Here is an 8,747-nt window from a genome sequence, read left to right on the forward strand (position 1 = left end):
AGCTTTGGGGTTTGCGTGCTTAAGGCCTGATGCCAAGCAGGATTCACAGCAGGGAAGTGTGGCTAGAATCTGATTTGTATTCTGACAGTCACATGGGGGGTTCCACCTGGGGGGCATGGAAGTGCCCTGGCTTTGCTGATCTGGAGCAGTAATTTGGTGAAAGCATACGCTTACCAGCCAAATCCACACAGGGTCCTAACTGAGGAATTTCCTGGTTTTTTGTCAGCGGCTCTCCAGCTGACTGGCTCTCCATCGCTCCCGAATACGCACCTGTTGGTGCCAGGGCTGCGCTTGGACCTCCCTGCTGCCCATAGATTGAATTTCACCTTCACCAAGAACCAGCTGTGATTTCTCCAGCTCCTATCACACCAGTTATCCCTGCTATTAAATTACACAGTTCAATTAAATATTGAGGAACAGTCAACAGCAATATAGATATAATACAAAATATTTATATAAGTAAACATGAGAGGAGTTTTTTTATATGAAACTTGTTGTGTGCTTTGCAAAGACTTTGTAAATACAGAATTAAACGTTCTGATATAGAACTCTACAAAATCCAAAAAAATGCTACCTTGTCACGACACTTGCATTGCTCTGCAAATATCGTCGTGAATCACCAGGCTACAAAAACAAACTAGAAATCATAGAGGCCGATTCCCACCTATGAGAAAATTCTTATCTAAAGACAAGTCTTTGACTCTACATCAAGAAGAGTGATTGAATAAATATTTATGTTTTTAAATGTTTAAGGCAAGTTTGCATCCTTTATAATTGAGTTGGTTTTATTAATGAACCAGGTGCTCATCCCCGCTGGGTGGAATAAGAGGCTGGCATATTCAGGCTTCCTCCGGTGAACTTTCTTGGCCCTCCTTGGTCATGGAGCTCCTCTGCAGAGCTCCTCCGAGGCAGCAGCCGTGTGTGTCTTGACCTATTACATCATAGTCATTTCCCCGGTAATTAAATGTACATTCTTCACAATGAAAGGTTAGAAGACATCAAGAGCTTCCTGGCAGCATAATTGACAGGGATTTGTGGAGAAAATCCATGTATAAACATAACAGGCAGTCACTGTGTCCTGAGACAACGTGAGGATGACAGATTTGAAGAACAAATGTTAAAGGTAGCTATTTTCCAATAGTGTTTGAAAAGTACATATCTAATTAGAGAGGAATCTGTTTAAATTCACCAGTAAAATAAGCTGACGAAAGAAAGAAAAAAACTAGGTCAGTATGAGATCTGTGTAAGTTGGGTCTCTAATGGGACAATCATTAAAAATAATTTCAATTATTCACGTTCGAATGACTTTTATATAAAGCCTTTTAAATAACGTGAAATCTGCTGTGCAGAATCGGAATTAAAGAATGGTCGAGTTAATCTCTGACATATTATTTGAGCTTGTACATTGTGAAAAAGAGTGCAGTAGAATGTTAAATTTCACATAAAATACTCTAGTTTCCTCTGGTTTATTTCAGAGCTACGGTGTCATTTATGATTACATCTTATGAGAAGATAATTACAAGTGGAACTGCTTTTTTAGGCTTGCAAAAGGTAATCTAAACGCTAGCATTGATGCCTTTGGGGACATTAATAAGCTCAGTCCTCTCTAACTTGATGGGTTTGTAACTTTCAAGCACAGAGTAGACTTGAGTAGCGCTGCCTTATCACAGCCTTCTCTGTAGAGACTGCGCAGCCCACAGAATTCCCTCCCACCGAGGGAGGGGGAAGAGTTATGTCAGGCTCATTGCTGAATAAAATTCCCAGCTCTTTAAGGAGTGCTGGAAGCTCACATATTGACTCATTGAGAATTAAGCGCTCTGTGACAGTGGGACTGGAGATATGTGTGTCTTTTGTTGTGATGACCAATGATGTTCTCCCGGAGAAAAAGTATGAAGGGAGATGACGGAAATTTAGAAATATTCAAAGGAGTAAGGGTAAAATGAAAACATAAAACCTCCTAAAGTGAAGATCAAAGCTCAAAGTATATTAGATGAGTAAACATCATAATCAAAATTTTTAAAATTTGAGCTTCGGGGAAATTTAAATTTCTGGGTATATATCCAGAGGAAAGAAAATCACCATCTCAAGAAGACATCTGTACCCTACTTGCATTGCAGCATTATTCACAGCAGTCAAAAATATGAAACAACCTAAGTGTCCATGGATGGATGAATGGATCCAGGACATGTGGTGTATATACGTATATATATAATGGAATATTATTCTACCACAGAAAAGAAGGAAATCCTGCCATTTGTGACAACACGGATGGACCTTGGGGGCATTATGCTAAGTGAAATAAGTCAGACAGAGAAAGACAAATACCATATGATCTCACTTATATGTGGATCTAAAAAAAAAACCCCAAACTCATAGAAACAGATTGATGGTTGCCAGGGGAAGGGGCGAGGGTGGGGGAAATGGACGAAGGTGACTGAAGAGTACAAACTTCCAAGTATGAGATGAATAAGTTCTGGGGCTCTAATGCACAGCATGGTGACTATAGTTAGCAATACTGTATTGTATATTTCAAAGTTGCTAAGAGTGTAGATTTAAAAAATTCTCACCACAAATATGTATATACATAAATAAAACTATACGAGGTGAAGGATTATTAACTAAGCTTATTGTGGTAATCATTTTGCAGTATGTACATATATCAAATCATCATATTGTGCAATTTAAGCTTACTCAGCGTTATATGCCAATTACATCTCACTAATGCTGGAAACCCATTTGGATTTGGGTCACTCTGCATTTCTAAAGAAGGAGCATTGTGTGTGCTCACAGGGAAGGCAGTTTACCTGCAATCCCAGGTGAGATGAGAAGCCTTCTATTGGGTCTCTGAATTCTGCGAATTAGCACTGAAAACTGCGTACTCCCCAACATTCAGTGAAGTGCCTGTGCAAATACTTGTTGTGGGGGTCCTGTATATAAGTGAAGATGTGGTCTCCGCCACAGACCATGGTCCCCAGAAATGATGGGACACCAAGCTTCCTAATTACCAGGTTAATGTGTTGATCTCTTGATACATGAGAAAAATTTATAGCATTCTGAAGTGTAATGATGTATCTCTTAGGTATGATTATTAATAAATTTGTTTTCCAAATCTACTCTGATGGATACAAATAAACCAAATTGAGTTATTGAGGAGTTTTGGTCAATAATTTTCAAATGGGACAGACTATTTATTAGGAGGGACAAATGTGAGGAAATGAAAGTTGCCTTTTGAGTGTGAGTAATCCACGGGAAGGGTAGCTGAGCCCGGATGGCCAGCAAAGCCTTAAGTACAGAGGGTTTGAATCTGCGTTGCAGACACGTCCCTGGTCGTTGATTAACCATACCTTCAAGAGTTGTTCTCTTACCTTCTTTCTCATAACTGTTTTCCCCCTTTCTTGTGTCTTTTGTTTAATTTCCCCCCTTTATATATTTGCATATTTCCGTATCAAAATTTGTATATTATTTTGGAGCAATATTTGCTGTTGCTGCTGTTTATTCAAATCACTTAAATTCTTAAAATCTTCAGGCTGTTCTTTTCTCTATTCTATGTCATTTTAAACAATCTACCTTCTTAATTAAAGCATTTCCATGCTTGCCTCCAGTTTAATGGCGAGAATCCCTGAGTAATGAGGTTAAACTCTCAGCTAATCCTTTGTTTGTAAGAGAGTGAAACTGAGGAACCAGAAACTTCTGAGCTCAAGGAGAGACCCAGTCTTGCTCTGAGTCTCCGAAGGTTCTTGCGTTGGGAGTCTCGTCTGATTGGGTGTCTCCGAGTTCTTCCAGCGTGTTCTTGTGGTCACCCCCTTGTGTGCCAGCCACTGTTCTGGACCCTGAGGATTCGGAGGGGTGCTGGGACATGAGTACTCCCTGTCCTCGTGGATGTACAGTGGGGAGGAGACACAGGCGTTGATCAGATCATCACACAGACATATTTAAAATTGCAGCCACAACCAGTGTGGCCGTGGAGAAGCACAAGCTCCCTGAAGCCCTAGAATGCAAGGAACTGGCAAGTCTGGGGGCCAGGGGAGGCCTTTCTGACAGGTGGGCTGGAGCTGATATTTGAAGGAGCTGCGGGGTCAGAGGAAGGGAACAGCCATCAGACAGCAGGGCTCCGCGGCGAGAGGGGCGTGGTGGGCAAGACAAAGCATTTAGAGAATCAAGCAGGGACTGAGCAGTCAAGACCCTCCCGACCTTGATGAAGGACTTGTCTTTCCTTTCAGAATTTTCCCATCGCTATTTACTGAAGACACTGTCCTTTCTGCACTGTGTGTTCTCACACCCTTGTCAAAGACTAGGGGACTGGATGCGTGAGGGTTCGTCTCTGGGCTCTCTAGTCTAGTCTTTTGGTCTATGTGCCTGTCTTTATGTCAGTGTCAGACTGTTTGGATTCCTGTATCTTTGTAACATAGTTTGAAATCAGGAAGCGTGATGCCTCCAGCTCTCATCTTCTCTCTCCAGATTGCTTTGGCCATTTGGGGTCTTTTATGGTTCCGTACAAATTTTAGGATTATTTTTACTATTTCTGCAAAAACACCCCCTGAAATTTTGATAAGGATTGCATTGAGTCTGCGTATTGCTTTGGGTAATCTGAACATTTTAACAGTATTAATTCTTCCAATCCGTGAACACCAGATATCTGTCCATTTCCGTGTGTCTTCTTCAGTTTCTTTCAGCAATGTCTTAGGCTTTTCAGTGTACAAGTCTTTCACCTCCTTGCTTAAATTTATTCCTAAGTATTTTGTTGTTTTTGAGGATATTGTAAATGAGATTGTTTAATTAGTTTCTCTTTCAGATGGTTTTTTTCACTATATAAAAATGCTATTTATTTTTGTACACTGATTTTATATCCCGCAACTTTACTGAACGTGTTAGTTCTAACAGATTTTTGGTGGAGTCTTTAGGATTTTCTATACAGTTACGTGCCACCTGACAATGTTTCAGTCAGTGATGGACTGTATATAGGACTGCGGGCCCGTGGGATGAGGACCATACAGCCGAGGGGTGTAGTAGGCTCTACCTGTGGGTTTGTGTAAGTGCACTCTATGAAGTTCACACAATGACAAAATCACCTAACAACACATTTCTCAGAAAGTATCTCGTCGTTAAGCGACACAGGACTGTATATAAGATTATGTCACCTGCAAACAGAGACGACTTCTGATTTGAAAGCCTTTTATTTCTTTTTCTTGCCTAATTGCTCTCGCTAGGACTCCTAGTATGATGTTGAATAAAAGTTGTGAGAGTGTGCACCTTTGTCCCATTCCTGATCTTAGAGAAAAAGCTTTTACCTTTTTACTATTGGGAGTGATATTTGCTGTGGGCTTGTCATAAATGGCATTTATTGTGTTATGGCATATTTCTTCTATATGTAATTTGTTGAGTTTTTATCATGAAAGGATGTTGAATTTTGTCACATGCTTTTTCTGCCTCTATTGAGATGATCCTGTGATTTTCAGCCTTCATTTTGATAATGTGGGGTATCACACTGATTGATTTGCTCGTGTTGAAACATCTTTGCATCCCAGGGATAAATATCACAGGAGCAGAGTGTATGAGCCTTTTAAAGTGCTGTTGAATTTGGTTTGCTAGTGTTTTGTTGAGGACTTTTGCATCTGTTTTCATCAGGAATATTGGGCTAAAATTTTCTTTTCTCATAGTGTCATTGTCTGGCTTTGGTATCAGGGTGATGCTGGTCTTGGTAGGTTGTACGTGTCTAGGAATTTATCTGTTTCTTCTAGGTTGTTGAATTTGCTGTATAAATGATCATCGTCATCTCTTATGATCCTTTGCATTTCTGTGGTTTTAGTTCTAATGCCTCCTTTTTCATTACTGATTTTATTTGTTTGAGGCTTCTCTCCTTTTTTCTTAGTTAATCTAGCTAAAGTTTTGTCAGTTTTGTTTATCTTTAAAAAAAAAAAAAACCAGCTCCGTTTCACTGATGTTTTTCTATTGTCTGTCTGGTCTCTATTTCACCCATCCAGGAGAGGATGCCATGCTGCTCGGCATGACCACGCTGTGCAGGAATGGTCACTCCAGTCAGTCTTCTCCAAAGTCACCAGCCTAGTCGACTTGAGGATCTTGATCACTTGAATGTCATCTGAGTGTGGTGTCATCTGTGACTTCTGAGCGTTTCATGAGACACTGATGTGTGCCGTTCTCCCCACCGATGGTACTTCTGACATGCCAGGTGGTGGTCAAGCCTTCCACTGATGCCGTTAAGCCTCAATTGTTTTACATCCTGGATTTGTAAATGTTCATTGCCCCCATCTAGTATGTTCAAACCCTAATGCAATGTCCACGTGGAGACAGGTGTCCCCAGCACTGCCTCAAGTGTGGCCTCATATCACCAGGCTCAGCCTCGGCCAGAAGGGGAAGGGTCTGTGGGCTGAATCCTCCTGGAAAATACATGCTTGAGCCTATTACCAAATACAGAAAGGACTACTGGGACATTTGGTGGCTTGGCTGCAGAGAAGCCCAGCACCTGAGGGTGATCTGTTCTCACCAGTGGAACTGAAGCATTTCTGGGCCACCTAGAAGCTCAGGTGAAAATGTCTAGCCTGCATATACACTATGGTATACAGTATATACAAAAAGAAGGGAATAGCTTGAGTTCTTGGTACACTGAGGAGAAGTATTCTCCTAGACCCCGGAAAATCAGAGAGAAGACACACCTTTCTCAAATGTTGGTGTTCCTCTGGGCGATGTCCTCGCCTTCTGCTCATCCCCATCCACACACTGCCCTGGAAACCTCACCATCCCTGGAGACTTTATTAACATCTGCATGCTGAGAACTTTCGTACCTGTGTCTCTGGCCCAACCCACATGCCTCGCTCCTCCTTGAGCTCCACATACGGGTCTGTAAATTCCTGCTGGAAGTCCATCTTAACTGTCCTGCATTACTCCAAACTCAGGATGCTGTACCGAATCCACAATCTTCCCCCTAATCTCTCTTACTTTCCTGGTGTTCTCCATGTCATAAATGGTGATCCAGCTGCTCAAACTGGAACGCTGGAGTTGTGCTGACTTTTCCCTCCCTCTTACCTCCCAGAGAGTTCCAAGGGTCCTGCTTGCCCCAACTCCCACTACCTCCGCTCTCCTGCAGGCACCGTCTGCACTCACTTGAAGAAGTGCAATAACGCCTTCAATGGTTTCCTCGTCTCGCGGCTCTGCAGTTCTTAATTCTCAGCGGTCAGGTCTCCTGCCAAACCTTTAGAATCTGGGGCTCGGAGGAGACCAAGAAGCCGGCTCTCAAATTACAATGATCCGAAGGTCCTTCTGATGTTTCCAGCTGCTGGAGAAGCTCCCTGAGGGCAGGCACAAAGTCCCACCCCTCTTTTGTTTCTTCATCTTGCAATTCCCCATTGCACCTGATGGTGTGTGTTGCACATGGCAAGGGCTCATACAGAGGGGCTGTCTGCACAAGGAAGGGGCCGAGCCTGGAGCCCTGGCTTAGAAGCAGCAGAAAGACCTTGGAGACTGCCCAGACCTCTCCTGACTGTGATACACTGTCCACCTCTGAACTATCTGGTATTCACCTAAATATGGAGCCAGACACCTTGTTTATCTAAGAAAGCTTTGGCAAGAGGTGACATTTATGTTTACCTATAAAGGACATGCAGATTTAGCTAGAGAAAGGAACACATGAAAACAGTGGGTGCCCAGCCACTCTGAGGGAAAGGCCGAAGTCTAGAGTGACTCTTGGTTTCTGGTTTGACGTCTTAGTAGACGGCAATGCCTTCAACTGAACAGGGGAGTTCCAGAAGGGGGTATGCTTTGAGGGAAGACTGTGGTTTGATTTTGGGGCATGTGAGCTTAAAGTGCTAAGGAGCAAGGTCCAGTGAGAATGCCTAGAGCTTGGGGATAGGGGCAAGGCCACCAATATACAGCTGGAATTTATTGGGGGGCTGGAGGAGCAAGAGGAATGGAGGAGTCCCCCCGTGGGGTGCAAGGAGAGCATGTGTGTGCAGTGAAGGAATCACATGGATAATTGCTCAATCTTCACTTTGGCCTTTGTACGCATCTATCTTTAGGGGAATAATTTACTTTGCTATGGCAAGAAGTGTGGAATGCTTAATAAGTCAAGTGATGCAAGAAGATGATAAAAGCATCTGATAAGACTCTCTAGCTCACTAATTACTAATTGGGTTTCTACAAAGTCATGATTGTCATTCGTCTGCCCACACAAAGTCCAGATGCCCCACTGACTGACGAGTGGGAGGGTTAGGGGAAGCTGCTGTTTACCGTCCCTCTGCAGAGTAGTTCCATGAAACCTCGCTGTTTGTAAGCCCACAGAGAAGATTTAGGAGAGAACGGTTGCCCTTCCCTCCATACACGACTTAAAGCTTGCTCTGCTCCAGGCCAAGTCCAATTACACTTGAGAAGGAAAGTCTTGGGTTCGGCCCCTCACCTGCAGCATGTGCCCTCAGGGTGTCTGGGGTAGGGGGCTCAGCCCCCAGGTTTTAACAACCACCATGTTTTTATATGATTCGCTTTATCTGTTGAAAAACAACCATGAAAACTGACCCCTTTGCCCCAAATTGCCAACACAGGACTGAGGGTCAGCCACTGTTTTTCCTCATTTGCTCTTTGTTTTCCATTGAGTTTTCAATTGCTTTTGGCACTAGAATGCAGGTAGCATCCACCTGAGGCATGTGGCGTACTTCAGATGAATTTATCCGATGGAGGGGGATCGCGAGGCCCCTTGTCAGGACTTTGGTGGCTTGTAGCCAGAGGAAGGAAGTGGAACT

At 43.0% G+C, this 8,747-nt stretch overlaps 1 long non-coding RNA gene across 1 annotated transcript; it reads left to right on the forward strand.

Annotated features, from left to right (window-relative positions):
• Positions 1-962: 962 nt before the first annotated feature.
• On the forward strand, positions 963-8,117 carry LOC111769853 (uncharacterized). The gene is made up of 3 exons (XR_002802675.2): positions 963-1,123; positions 1,476-1,551; positions 5,982-8,117. It is a non-coding gene; the product is annotated as an uncharacterized lncRNA (long non-coding RNA).
• Positions 8,118-8,747: the final 630 nt, after the last annotated feature.

The sequence above is a fragment of the Equus caballus genome, chromosome 21, assembly GCF_041296265.1.
Source record: "Equus caballus isolate H_3958 breed thoroughbred chromosome 21, TB-T2T, whole genome shotgun sequence".
In the NCBI taxonomy this organism is placed as follows: Eukaryota; Metazoa; Chordata; class Mammalia; order Perissodactyla; family Equidae; genus Equus; species Equus caballus.